The sequence below is a fragment of the Mus musculus genome, chromosome 17 (assembly GCF_000001635.26).
Source record: "Mus musculus strain C57BL/6J chromosome 17, GRCm38.p6 C57BL/6J".
NCBI lineage: Eukaryota > Metazoa > Chordata > Mammalia > Rodentia > Muridae > Mus > Mus musculus.
The window spans coordinates 53359285-53373760 of record NC_000083.6 but is presented as its reverse complement, the minus strand read 5'-3'; the positions used below and the strand labels follow the sequence as shown (position 1 = coordinate 53373760).

General features: G+C 45.0%; 1 pseudogene; it reads right to left on the bottom strand.

The window, feature by feature from the left end:
• On the bottom strand, positions 11715 to 13904 carry Gm9214 (predicted gene 9214; annotated as a pseudogene).

The following is a 14476-nucleotide window of genomic DNA, read 5'->3' as shown; positions in this document are numbered from 1 at the left end:
TATTTGTTTGATCTGTATAAGCAGAAAAATTCTCAAACAAATGAAAGAAAGGCTACATTAGATCGTGGTAAACAGCAATCTCGGCCAGTGAATCAATTTCCAGACTTGAGACAGTTTGCAGATCCGGAACCCCTTGAATGAAGGGGTGGCCAGGTTCCTCTGAGGAAGGATCTTGATAAGACACTCAAAGGTTTTGCTGTTACCCTTTCTCCAGTTCTTCCCCAGAGGGACCTACGGCCTTTTACAAGGGTAACTGTACACTGGGGAAAAGGAAATAATCAGACTTTTCGGGGTCTGCTGGATACTGGTTCTGAGTTGACACTGATCCCAGGGGATCCCAAGAAACATTGTGGCCCTCCAGTTAAAGTAGGAGCTTATGGAGGGCAGGTGATTAATGGAGTTTTGACTGATGTCCGACTCACAGTAGGTCCAGTAGGTCCCCGGACACATCCTGTGGTGATTTCCCCAGTTCCAGAATGTATAATTGGGATAGATATACTCAGAAATTGGCAGAATTCTCATATTGGTTCCCTGAACTGTAGAGTGAGGGCTATTATGGTTGGAAAGGCCAAATGGAAGCCTTTAGAGTTGCCTTTGCCAAAGAAAATAGTGAATCAAAAACAGTATCGTATTCCTGGAGGAATTGCAGAAATTACTGCCACTATCAAGGACTTGAAAGATGCAGGGGTGGTGGTTCCCACCACATCTCCGTTTAACTCTCCTATCTGGCCAGTGCAGAAAACAGATGGATCATGGAGAATGACAGTTGATTATCGAAAACTAAATCAGGTGGTAACTCCAATTGCAGCTGCTGTACCAGATGTAGTTTCGTTACTTGAGCAAATTAACACATCTCCTGGCACCTGGTATGCGGCTATTGATCTGGCAAATGCCTTCTTCTCAGTACCTGTCCATAAGGACCACCAGAAGCAATTTGCTTTCAGTTGGCAAGGCCAACAGTATACCTTCACAGTTTTGCCTCAAGGATATATTAACTCTCCTGCCCTGTGTCATAATTTAGTTAGAAGGGATCTTGATCGTTTGGATGTTCCACAAAATATCACATTGGTGCACTATATTGATGACATTATGCTGATTGGATCAAGTGAGCAGGAAGTAGCAACCACTTTGGACTCATTGGTAACACATATGCGTATCAGAGGATGGGAAATAAATCCAACCAAAATTCAAGGACCATCTACCTCAGTGAAATTCTTAGGAGTCCAGTGGTGTGGGGCATGCAGAGATATTCCTTCTAAGGTGAAAGATAAGTTATTGCACCTGGCCCCTCCTACAACCAAGAAAGAAGCACAACGTTTAGTGGGTCTATTTGGATTCTGGAGACAACACATCCCTCACTTGGGTGTGTTACTTAGGCCTATTTACCAAGTGACTCGGAAAGCTGCTAGCTTTGTGTGGGGCCTGGAACAGGAGAAGGCCCTTCAACAGGTCCAGGCTGCTGTGCAGGCTGCTCTACCACTTGGACCATATGACCCAGCAGACCCGATGGTACTTGAGGTGTCTGTGGCTGATAGAGATGCTGTTTGGAGCCTCTGGCAGGCCCCTGTAGGTGAATCACAGAAAAGACCTTTGGGATTTTGGAGCAAAGCTCTACCATCATCTGCAGACAACTATTCTCCCTTTGAAAAACAGCTCTTGGCCTGCTATTGGGCCTTAGTGGAAACTGAACGTTTGACAATAGGACACCAAGTTACTATGCTACCTGAATTACCCATTCTTACACGCGTTCTCGCGACCGGCCAGGAAAGACGCAGCAAACCAGAATCTTCTGCGGCAAAACTTTATTGCTTACATCTTCAGGAGTAAGAGTGCAAGCCCCCCATTGCTTATATCTTTAGGAGCCAGAGCGCCAGAGCGCCAGAGCGCCAGAGCGCAGAGCGCAGAGCAAGAGCTCTATTGTTTACATCTTTAGGAGCAAGAGAGCAAGCCCCAAGCCCAAAGCGAAAGCGAAACCCCGTCCCTCTTAAGGAGAGTTATCCTTCGCCTAGGACGTATCACTCCCTGATTGGCTGCAGCCCATGGCCGAGTTGTAGTCACGGGGAAGGCAGAGCACATGGGGTGGAGAACTACCTTTGGCACATGCGCAGATTATTTGTTTACCACTTAGAACACAGCTGTCAGCGCCATCTTGTAACGGCGAATGTGGGGGCGGCTTCCCACAGTTCCCCCTTTTCTATTAATAAGAGCAATAGGCCACCCATATTAATGAGAGTGGAGATAGAGGTCAAATCCCCAGTGTGCAGGTAAAGGAGCCGTACACATAACCTCCTCCCAGGCTCATCACCTAGAGGGGTCCTGGTCTGGTCCCGTGTTGTTTTTCCTGGAGGAAGGACACTTGAACACTCAACCTTCTTGAAAGATGACATGTCTCCCTAGAATAGGCTCATATATGCCGCAGAGCCCTTCTACTGCAGTGCTTAGCCGTGCAACTCTCTCGGGCTGCTGAAGCACACTCACTCTGTCCCGTGCAATGAGACTAGCCTCGTGGTGTGCAAGAGCTGAGTGGCCAGCGACCTATTGCTTAAGCATAGATAACCATAAATCAGGGGAAGCACCATGTTCTAGAGCTGCAAGCGCCTGGGCAATAACCACCTTGTCTCTCCTAGTTTGGGCCTTAAGCTTACAGACCAACCAAAGAAGCAACACTAATCCACAGCAAAGTGTATCTCCAAATAATATCAATCCCACCCATTCTTTAAAGAAGGAAAATGCTGAGGAGATCCAATTGGGTAATCCTTTGGTCAGGGACAGGTCCAAGCGCGTGGAGTTGACCTGAAGTCTCAATTCCCGAAGGATCTGTTCAAATTCAGCCGTCCAATTCTGTAACATATACTGAGAAAGACTTTTTGACAAATTAGCTGCCCTAGTAAATTTCTCATACTGAATGGAAGTAACACACAATCCCGGAAACTTTTGTTCACATCCCAGCTGAGCTATTTGCCATAATACATCTAGTTGTTTCTGGACAAGATCTATGAGTTGATTAACCAGCATGAGACCACCCTGTATCTTGACATTAGCTGAGGCCTGTTTATCTATGACTGTAGTCACTGAGGCTGACAAAGTGTTAATGGTGTCAGTCGTCTGGACCTGTCCAGACAGAGCCAAGGCTGTCTGAATCAAGGCCAAACCCAGTTCCTAGTTAGTGGTAAAAAATCAGGGGAATACTTGAGCATTATACATCACCGGCATTGGGAGTGGAAATGTCGACATTATCCCCCAACGCTGCTCTCTCTTTATTATTGACGCCCTGGACATCACCAAGACGAGGGACATCAGTATTCCCTTGGTCAGTCTGGATTTTTCGGGTGAGTCTTTCTGGTATCCAAAATGGGTTGTCTTCATTCTGTGGGAAAACACAAATAGCTCCCCTGGATCTTATCAAAATAGGATCCGGGCCATACCATTTATTATCAAGGACATTTTTCCATTTAACCATCTCATTGGGCCTATCTGGCTCTGAACAATGACGTTCAGCCGCAGTATGGCCATGAGCATCAATATTTAAAAAATTGAGTGTAAAGAGTGCCATAGACACAGACACTCTTGGTACTCGGGGTAGAGTCTCCTCGATTCCCCTCTTCTGTTTTAATAGATAGGATTTGAGGGTGCGAGGCGCACGCTCAACAATACCCTGTCCTTGAGGGTTGTATGGAAGTCCAGTCAGGTGGGTCACGTCCATCTGACGGCAGAACTGCTGGAATTTTTGAGATGTATAAGCTGGTCCATTATCAGTCTTAAGGAGTTTGGGTTTCCCCCAAGCACTCCATGCCTCAAGGCAATGTTGAATCACATGTGAGGCTTTTTCACCTGTTAAAGGTGTGGAAAACATTACACCAGAGCAGGTGTCAATAGAAACATGTAAATATTGATTTCTCCCAAAGGAGGAAATATGCGTGACATCCATTTGCCAGACCTGTAATGGCCTGGCATGAGTAGATAAAATTTGACAACAATCTAAAGGCATTATTAAGTAATCAGAATCACTTTCAGTAGAACCAATCCCTCTGGCAGCTCAAGGAATACCAGAGGAAGGAAAACAGCCATGTAGGCTTGGCAAAATTATTAGTTGAGCTATTCTGTCCCTTTGTGATATAGAAAAGACAACTTGAGGACAAGAACAGAGAACCTGAAGTTCCCCTTTATAATCCTGATCTACAACTCCAGGGTGGACAATAAGACCTTGTAGGCTGCAAGAGCCTGCCTCTGTCTCTCTGGCCACAAAATCTGAGAAGGACTCCTGAGGTCCCTGGACGATCTTTGTTAGTTGTCCAGTGGCTTCACCTGCTCGGGAGAGCGCCTTCCAGGCCCTAATAGCCTTTTCATCTGATTCAGAACTACTAAGAACTGGCTCCTTGAGCTCATCTAGTGATGAGTATAGGCTCCTTCTCCTAGAGACCTCCGCTGATTGATCTTTTTTCTTTTCTTTTTTCTTTTCCTTCCTTCTAATCTCTCCCCAGGTATTCTTACCTGACCTAAACTTTTCCTCGGGTTCAAGACCCGTGGAAAGGCCTGTATACTTATTTTGTGTACCATATTTCCTCTTTGCTCCTACTCTCTCTCCCCGCTTTACTTCTGATAGATTGCCCTGAATTTCATCCAGAATTTTCAGCCCTGCCTTAACCACTTGATAACATGTGAAAAGGAACAAAAAGGCTCCTAACACTAGAAAAAGTTCAAGGCCAAACATACCTTGTAAAGCTATTTCCCACTTTACTTCTGATAGACTGTCTTGAATTTCGTTAGAAAGTTCAAGACCAGACTTACCTTGTAAAGCTATTTCCCACTTTACTTCTGATAGACTGTCTTGAATTTCGTTAGAAAGTTCAAGGCCAGACTTACCTTGTAAAGCTATACTTACGCGTACCCTGTTCCCCAGCTGAAGAGTTCTGAATTCACGCAGTTGAATCCTTCTCAACAGTCTGTTTTGTGGGAACACTTCATTACCACCATTCCCCAGCTGAAGAGTTCTGAATCCACGCTGGATCCTTCTCAACAGTCTGTTTTGCGGGAACCTTTATGACCGTGACCCGCAGTTCTGGTTCCGGAATGAGGAATCTTCCTTGCGCCGGTGATGGTTAACTCCCGTCCCGAGTTTTCTTGACCCGGGTTTTTTCGTCCCGGGTTCTTTCTTCCCGGGTTTTCGGCACTAACTCTTACACGCGTTCTCGTGACCGGCCAGGAAAGACGCAGCAAACCAGAATCTTCTGCGGCAAAACTTTATTGCTTACATCTTCAGGAGTAAGAGTGCAAGCCCCCCATTGCTTACATCTTTAGGAGACAGAGCGCCAGAGCGCCAGAGCGCCAGAGCGCAGAGCAAGAGCTCTATTGTTTACATCTTTAGGAGCAAGAGAGCAAGCCCCAAGCCCAAAGCGAAAGCAAAACCCCGTCCCTCTTAAGGAGAGTTATCCTTCGCCTAGGACGTATCACTCCCTGATTGGCTGCAGCCCATGGCCGAGTTGTAGTCACGGGGAAGGCAGAGCACATGGGGTGGAGAACTACCTTTGGCACATGCGCAGATTATTTGTTTACCACTTAGAACACAGCTGTCAGCGCCATCTTGTAACGGCGAATGTGGGGGCGGCTTCCCACAACCCATCATGAGCTGGGTACTATCAGACCCTGCAAGTCATAAAGTGGGACGCGCACAGCAGCAGTCTATTATCAAATGGAAGTGGTATATACGTGATCGGGCCAGAGCAGGTCCTGAAGGCACAAGCAAGTTACATGAAGAAGTTGCTCAAATGCCTATGGTTTCTACTCCTGTTACAATGCCATCTGCTGCCAAGCATGCGCCTATAGCCTCATGGGGTGTTCCCTATGATCAACTGACCGAAGAGGAGAAGACTAGAGCCTGGTTTACTGATGGCTCTGCACGTTATGCAGGAACCACCCAGAAGTGGACAGCTGCAGCATTACAACCCCTTTCTGGGACAACCCTGAAAGACACAGGTGAAGGAAAATCTTCACAGTGGGCAGAACTTCGGGCAGTACACATGGTATTACAGTTTGTTTGCAAGAAGAAATGGCCAGATGTACGATTATTCACTGACTCATGGGCTGTAGCCAATGGATTGGCTGGATGGTCAGGGACTTGGAAAGATCACAATTGGAAAATTGGTGAGAAAGACATCTGGGGAAGAAGTATGTGGATAGATCTCTCCAAATGGGCAAAGGATGTGAAGATATTTGTGTCCCATGTAAATGCTCACCAAAAGGTGACTTCAGCCGAGGAGGAGTTCAATAATCAAGTGGATAAGATGACCCGTTCTGTGGACAGTCAGCCTCTCTCCCCAGCCATCCCTGTCATTGCTCAATGGGCACATGAACAAAGTGGCCATGGTGGTCGAGATGGAGGTTATGCTTGGGCTCAGCAACACGGGCTTCCACTCACCAAAGCTGACCTGGCTACAGCTGCTGCTGATTGCCAGATCTGCCAACAGCAGAAACCAACACTGAGCCCCAGATATGGCACCATTCCTCGAGGTGACCAGCCAGCAACCTGGTGGCAGGTTGACTACATTGGACCACTTCCTTCGTGGAAAGGACAGCGTTTTGTTCTTACTGGAGTAGATACTTATTCTGATTATGGATTTGCCTTTCCCGCACGTAATGCCTCTGCTAAAACCACCATTCACGGACTGACAGAATGCCTTATCTATCGTCATGGTATTCCACACAGTATTGCTTCTGACCAAGGAACTCATTTCACAGCCAGAGAAGTACGACAGTGGGCCCACGATCATGGAATTCACTGGTCTTACCATGTTCCCCATCATCCTGAAGCAGCTGGGCTGATAGAAAGATGGAATGGCCTTTTGAAGACGCAGTTACAGCGCCAATTAGGTGGTAACAGCTTGGAAGGCTGGGGTAGAGTTCTTCAGAAGGCAGTATATGCTTTGAATCAGCGCTCGATATATGGTACAGTTTCACCCATAGCCAGGATTCATGGGTCCAGGAATCAAGGGGTGGAAAAGGGAATAGTTCCACTTACTATCACTCCTAGTGACCCTCTAGGAAAATTTTTGCTTCCTGTCCCCATATCTCTAGGTTCTGCTGGCTTAGAAGTTTTGGCTCCAGAGAGGGGCGTGCTCCTACCAGGAGCTACAACAAACATTCCATTGAACTGGAAGCTCAGACTTCCCCCTGGTCATTTTGGTTATGATTATGGATTTGCCTTTCCCGCACGTAATGCCTCTGCTAAAACCACCATTCACGGACTGACAGAATGCCTTATCTATCGTCATGGTATTCCACACAGTATTGCTTCTGACCAAGGAACTCATTTCACAGCCAGAGAAGTACGACAGTGGGCCCACGATCATGGAATTCACTGGTCTTACCATGTTCCCCATCATCCTGAAGCAGCTGGGCTGATAGAAAGATGGAATGGCCTTTTGAAGACGCAGTTACAGCGCCAATTAGGTGGTAACAGCTTGGAAGGCTGGGGTAGAGTTCTTCAGAAGGCAGTATATGCTTTGAATCAGCGCTCGATATATGGTACAGTTTCACCCATAGCCAGGATTCATGGGTCCAGGAATCAAGGGGTGGAAAAGGGAATAGTTCCACTTACTATCACTCCTAGTGACCCTCTAGGAAAATTTTTGCTTCCTGTCCCCATATCTCTAGGTTCTGCTGGCTTAGAAGTTTTGGCTCCAGAGAGGGGCGTGCTCCTACCAGGAGCTACAACAAACATTCCATTGAACTGGAAGCTCAGACTTCCCCCTGGTCATTTTGGGCTTCTAATGCCCTTAAACCAACAGGCTAAAAAAGGAATAACAGTGTTAGGAGGGGTGATAGATCCAGATTACCATGGGGAAATTGGATTACCTCTTCACAATGGTGGTAAGCAAGATTATGTCTGGAGTGTAGGAGATCCCTTAGGGCGTCTCTTAGTACTACCATGTCCTGTGATTAAAGTCAATGGGAAACTACAACAGCCTAATCCAAGCAGGATGACAAAGGACACAGACCCATCAGGAATGAAGGTATGGGTCAATCCTCCAGGAAAAGAGCCAAGACCTGCTGAGGTGCTGGCTGAAGGAGAAGGAAATACAGAATGGATAGTAGAGGAAGGTAGTTATAAATACCAATTAAGGCCACGTAACCAGTTGCAGAAACGAGGATTATAAAGTAATATGAATACCCACTGTATATTTACAAATGCGTTTGCGATTGTACGAGGGATAGTTATATCATGTTAGGCGTATTCACAACCTTGTTATTGTTTCACGTGAACATGAGATATTATTTGTGTCAAGTTGACAAGGGGTGGATTGTAGTGGTTATTCCTGGTTGTCAACTTGACTATATTTGGAATGAATTACAATCCAGAATTGGAAGGCTCACCAGTGACCCTTATCTGGAGGCTTGGAGATCCTTATCTGGATCTTGGTATGAAGATCTTGAGCCATAGTGGCTATGGATTCCAGAAGATTGAATCTTCGAGTTTAAGGAACACACCTTTAATCTGGGCTACGCCTTTCATCTGGGATTAAAGGTGTGGTGGAACACACCTTTAATCTGGGCTACACCTTCTGCTGGAGACAATATAAGGACATTGGAAGAAGGGAGTCTAGCTCTTGCTCTTGCTCCTTCACCTGCTTGCTGCGTGAGACTGAGTAACTGCTAGATCCTTGGACTTCCATTCACAGCTGAGACTGAACAATTGGGAATTGGGCTGCCGACTGTAAGTCATCAATAAATTCCTTTACTATCTAGAGACTATCCATAAGTTCTGTGACTCTAGAGAACCCTGACTAATACACCTTACATATAACAAATAAATAAATCTTAAAAAAAGTTAAAAAAAATCAGATACACTGAACCCAATGCAAGAGAAAATGGGTGAATAGCTTTTAATAAATTGGCACAGGAAAACACTTTCTGAACAGAACACTGATATTGCAGACATTAAGATCAACAATTAGTTAATGAGACCTTATGAAACTTGTAGGAGGAGGAGCTGATACTAAAATCTGGTTCCGTAATTATTTCTTGATTATGTCAATAAAGACTGCAGAAGCTAATCCCTGGGCAAAAGAAAAAAAAGTGGGAATTTTGGGTCCCAGGAGGAAGAGGAGGGAAAGAGATAGAGAGAGAGGCTTTTCAGCCAGGCTTTTGGGGGAGGAGCACAAACCATGTAAGGCCTTCGGTCACTGGAGGAATTCTAACATAGGGTAGCTGATTAGTTTAGGGCTATAGATTCTGAGTCCATCAATTGTGTTATCTGGCTGGTTTTAAAATATTAAGGCTATCTGGTGTTTTCCATCCACAGCAACTCAGGTGGGCAAGAGGAAAGGGCGTAGCCTGGGCGGTTGTAAGAAGATTGGCAGAGCTAGCCGCTGGGTGGTTGGTCAGTGTAGAGTGATTGCAACTCTTGGTGTTCATGGGAAATGTGTGAGCTGGCGGTTTGACAGAGCTGTGTGAGATCAGAGCAACTTGGCAAAGCTAGCTATGGGGGCTGGGTGAGATGGCCGTTGGCAGTGCTTGATCTCAGAGCATAGTGCTGGCCATGGCACCGAGCAAGGAGCAAGCAGGAATTTAAAATTACATGCAACAGAAACTGAAAAGCTTTTGTAAGGCAAAGGATATCATCACTTGGACAAAGTGGCAACCTATAGAATGGAAAAAGAGATACATATTTTTTATCTACTCCACGTCTGACAGAAGACTAAAATCCGAAATATATAATTAACTCAAGAAAAGTAGATATCCAAAAACCAATAATCCAATTAAAAATGAGGTTCAGATATCAACAGAGAAATATGCATAGAAGAAACTCAAATGGCTGAGAAATAAAGAAAATGTTCAATGTTCTTAGCCATCAGGGTAATGCAAATAAAATATTTTTGAGAGTTTATCTTAGGTTTGTCAGGATGCCTAAGATCAATAACACAAATGACAGGTCATGGTGGCAACCATGTGAAGCAAGGGGAACACTTCTTCATTGCTAGTGGGACTGCAAACTTGTTTATGACTATGGAAATCAATATGGCAGTTCCTCAGATAACTGGGAATTGATTTACCTCAAGACCCAAGCATACCACATTGAGCATATATCCAAAAGATGTTCCGTTCTACTACAAGGACACTTGTTCAACCATGTTCATGTAGCCAGATACCAGAAACAACCTGGATGTCCTTAAACCAAAGACTAGATAAAATGTGATACATTTACAGAATGGAGCTTAACTCAGTTGTTAAAAGAATGACATGAAATTTGCAGGCAAATGGATGGAATTAGAAAACGTCATTCAGACTGAGACAACCCAAACCCAAAAAGACAAATCTGATATATATTTACTTATAAGTGAATATTAGCTGTTAAATAAATGATAACCAAGCTACAGTTTGTAGACCCAGAGAGGGTAGATAAAGAGGGTGGGCTTAGGGGGGATATCCCTGGGCCGGCAAATAGAATAGATTTTATGGTTAGACTGAGAGTGGGTGGAGATAGGAGGTAGAAGTGTAAGGTGGATGGAGGGAAAGAATATGGCAAGAGCCAGCTGGAATTAGGGGGCACTTGTGGGGTGGTATGGAAACCTATTATAGTGGAAACTTTGTAGAATCTATGAAGGTGACTCTAATGAGGACTCCAAGGAATCAGGAATATGGAGTCTTAATAGACCATCTTTTGGAGTCAGGCAAGGCTTTCAGTGAAGGGATTGGGTTACTCTCAGCTGAGTTGTTGCTTTAGGAGACCCCATAAAAATCTTCTAACAACCCAGGGGTATGCTAAGACAAAGGTTGCTCTCCACAAACCGAGGCAGTGCCCCATTGCTGAAGACAACATCCACATAACTCATTGAACACACAGAAGTCAAGTTGGTGCCTACCTGTAGCCTTAACCCCTTCTAGTCTATTTGGTGCAAGAAGGTACTCTGTAGGCTACCAAAGAGGAAATGTGGACACCAACCCAACTAACCACAAAATCTTTGACCTAAAAACCTGTCCTGCCTGCAAAATATGCTAGAGCAATGGTGGCACAGAAATTGTGGGAGTAGCCAAACAATGTCTGATTTGACTTAAGGCCTACTCCATGAGAAAGAACCCATGCCTGACATTGCATGGGTAACTATGAACCAGAGACTAGATGGCACAGAGACCTAGGGAAAAATCAATTATGACTGGTCTAAAAAAAAGAATACAATGATTCCTAATGGTACCCTGCTATACCCATAGATCAGTGCTTGATCATCAGAGAGGCTTCCTCCAGCAGCAGATGGGAACAGATGCAGAGTTCCACAGCAAGACAGCATTTGGAGAGCAAATCTAAAGCGGAGCTCTTCATCAAATCTCTCCCCTCTGTGTTCAGGGAATCCTGAAGAAGAGAAGGTAGAAAGGTGGTAAGAGTCAGAGGGGATAGAGAATACTATCAGAACACTCCCCTCTGAATCAACTAAGCAAGGCTCATATGAGCTCACAGAGACTGAAGCAGCAAGCACAGGGTCTACCTGGGTCAACACCAGATCCTCTGCATATATGTATACACACACACACACACACACACACACACACACACACACACACACAGTAACTTAGTACTTTTATGGAACTCCTGACTGTGAGAATGAGTGAGTCTCTGATTCTTTTGCCTGCTCTTTAGATTCTTTTCCTTCTGTTGGGTTGTCAGGTCCAATTTCAATATGAAAGGTTTTTTTTTTTTTTTTTTTTTTTTTTTTTGTGTGTGTGTGATAAAATTTGTTTTATGGAAGTATTTAAAAGTAAAATACTATCATCATAGTAAAGACTAAAAGATCCTAAAGGTGATAAAGTTTCTTTTTAAAGGGTACTGGGGAGGCGGGAAGCTGGGCAAAGTCAGTCCAGGCGCAAGGCAGATTGCCTCAGTATGTAAACTGCCTGCGGTCTGCTGGCTTCTTACTGATGTGTTTTAAGATCTTGGACTTCTCCACTTTCTTTGTTTTCTGGTAGCCGAATCCCCCACCACTGCCTCTCTTCTTAAGCTTGCCATCATGGCTGCTCACATTCAGATCAACAAAAGGAGGGACCTTAAAACCAAAAGACAGAGCAACCTGAGGCAAATTTAAGTTGTTCACATTGAAGATCTGCTTGAGAGAGTGAGAGTCATATGCTCGTATGTAGGATTTGTATGCTTCCTAGGCAGACTTGTGGAGAAAGTAGTTCTTTTCGATCAGTTTTTCCAGCTGAGATTGGATATCAGAAACTTTAGACCAGGAGAAGTCAAACTGATTCAATGGAACCTTGAACTGTTTCAAGTAACGAAGGAAACCCAACTCTTCAGGGCTCAGGAAGAGCAGGGCGTGCCCTCTTCCATTCAGGCCCCTGGCTGTTCTACCGACACGATGAATGTATTCCTTGGGGTCATCCGGACGGTCGTACTGAACAATCCAGTCCACTTCAGGGATGTCCAGCCCTCTGGATGCCACATCAGTACACAGCAGTATTCCCGAATCCGCGTTGCAGAACTGGAAGAACGTGGTTGTTCGCTTATTTTGCTTTTGCTTTCCATGGATGGCCAAGACGGGAAGGTCAATGTAGTTCAACAGCTCATAGTGGTGTTTCACAGACATACAAGATGAAAAGAAGACCACCACTTTCTTCTTCCGGTTCTTCTTAAGGAATGTGAAAAGCAGAAGGAGCCTCTTCTCAGAGGGACAAACAACATAGCCCTGCTCAAGGCCATCCACTGTGGCAACCTCTTTGTCGTCGTCAACACCCACGTACAATGGCTCCTTTTTCAGAGAAATTCTTGCCAAGTCTTCAACTTTTCGAGTTTGTGTGGCAGAAAAGAACATGGTTTGCCTACGTGCTGGCAAAAGTTTAATAATTTGTTTTAATTCTTCTTCAAATCCAACATCCAAGATACGGTCAGCCTCATCAATAACCAGACACTGCAGGTTCTTGTACATAAACCCTGGCGTGTTCTGCATGTGGTCCAGGAGCCGGTCGGGCGTGGCCACGATGATGTTGATCCCATTGAGGAGCTTCTGCACTTCAGCAGACCTGTTGCTGCCGCCCATGATCAGCCCATACGTGTGAACGTGGTGCGTCATCAGCTCCTTGAGAACACCAAAGGTCTGCATGGCCAGTTCTCTGGTAGGAGAGAGAATCAGGACTCCTGTTCCATTCCTGGGCATGAACTTCAACTTGACAATGAGCTCGATCACAAGGATGAGGAAAGTGAGGGTTTTGCCACTGCCGGTTTTCGCAGCCTTCCAGAAGTGGCCTGATATTTTTTTGGTTGGATCACAGTCATGTGTTTGAAGCCCATTTCTTCTATGGCATTCAGGGTGTTCTCATTGACGAGATTAGACAAGGAAGCAAATGAAGTGTCCTCAAAAGCACCTGTCAGTCCTAGGGGCAGGCTGGGCACCTAGCTGTCATTTGCCTTTTTCACATCATCTTCTGGTTCCTCACAGGCCTCAGCACTTTCTTCAGTTTTTGCTTTTTTTTGTATCAGGCCCGGCATCATTTGCCATTTTCCTCTTTTTCCTCTTTTTCTTTTTTACTTCTGAATCAGGAGGCGGTGTTGGTGCTGCTTTTCCGTTGGCTAAAGTCGTAAGTTTCTGGGGTGACTTTTTAACTTTGGCATTTTCCAAGGTCTTCTCAGGCATGCCTCCACTTTGTGCTTCTGCTGAGTCCACAGCCACAGAACGTTTCAGGGCCCTTTTCGCTTTTCCACCTTTTCCTGTTTCTTTAGGCCCATCTCCATTTTGAGGTTGGGACAGGCTCATGCCTGATGCTTCTTGCAGCTTCAGGTTCCACTGCCGCAGCTTGGCGTTCCGCTTCTCGATCTTCTTGCGCAGGAGTTTCATCTGTAGCTGCGACATCTTGCCAGGCCGCCCAGCCATCTGTACAGAGCGACAGATGCACGTGCACAGTTGCAAGTCGGAAGTGTAACCAATATGAAAGTTTTTGCTTTATCTTATTAGATTTTGTGTTGTCCTATTTTGGCTGTTACATTTTAGAAGCCTGTTATTTTCTTATGAAAGACAGAAATGGAGTGGATATGGAGGAAGGGAGAGGAGGGGAGGAAGTAGGAAAAACAGAGGCAGGGGAAACTATAATCAGCATATATCATATGAGAAGAGAATCTATTTTTAATTAAAAAAATAAGGTGGAGAGTGATAGAGGAAGATGCCTGAGTTTGATCTTCGACATCTACATGCATGTGCACATACGACAGTTATTTTGGGAACTTTAAAAGCTTTGTCTGAAGTTAGAGTTTGTGCTTTATTTATACTTATAAAATTTTGGTGGCAGATTGTGGGATCTGAAAGTTGTCAGACAGGGACTTATAAGCAGTAAAATGAGAGAGTGTAGTTTTTTTTTTCTACCAGCCAGGCATGAGAGACATTAGAGTAGATAATGAAAGGCTTCAAGAGATCATCTATGTACATGGGAACATATATCAAGTTATGAGGCTGGTTGGCAGGGTGCAGAGGAATGGAGGGAACCATGGGATGTGAGT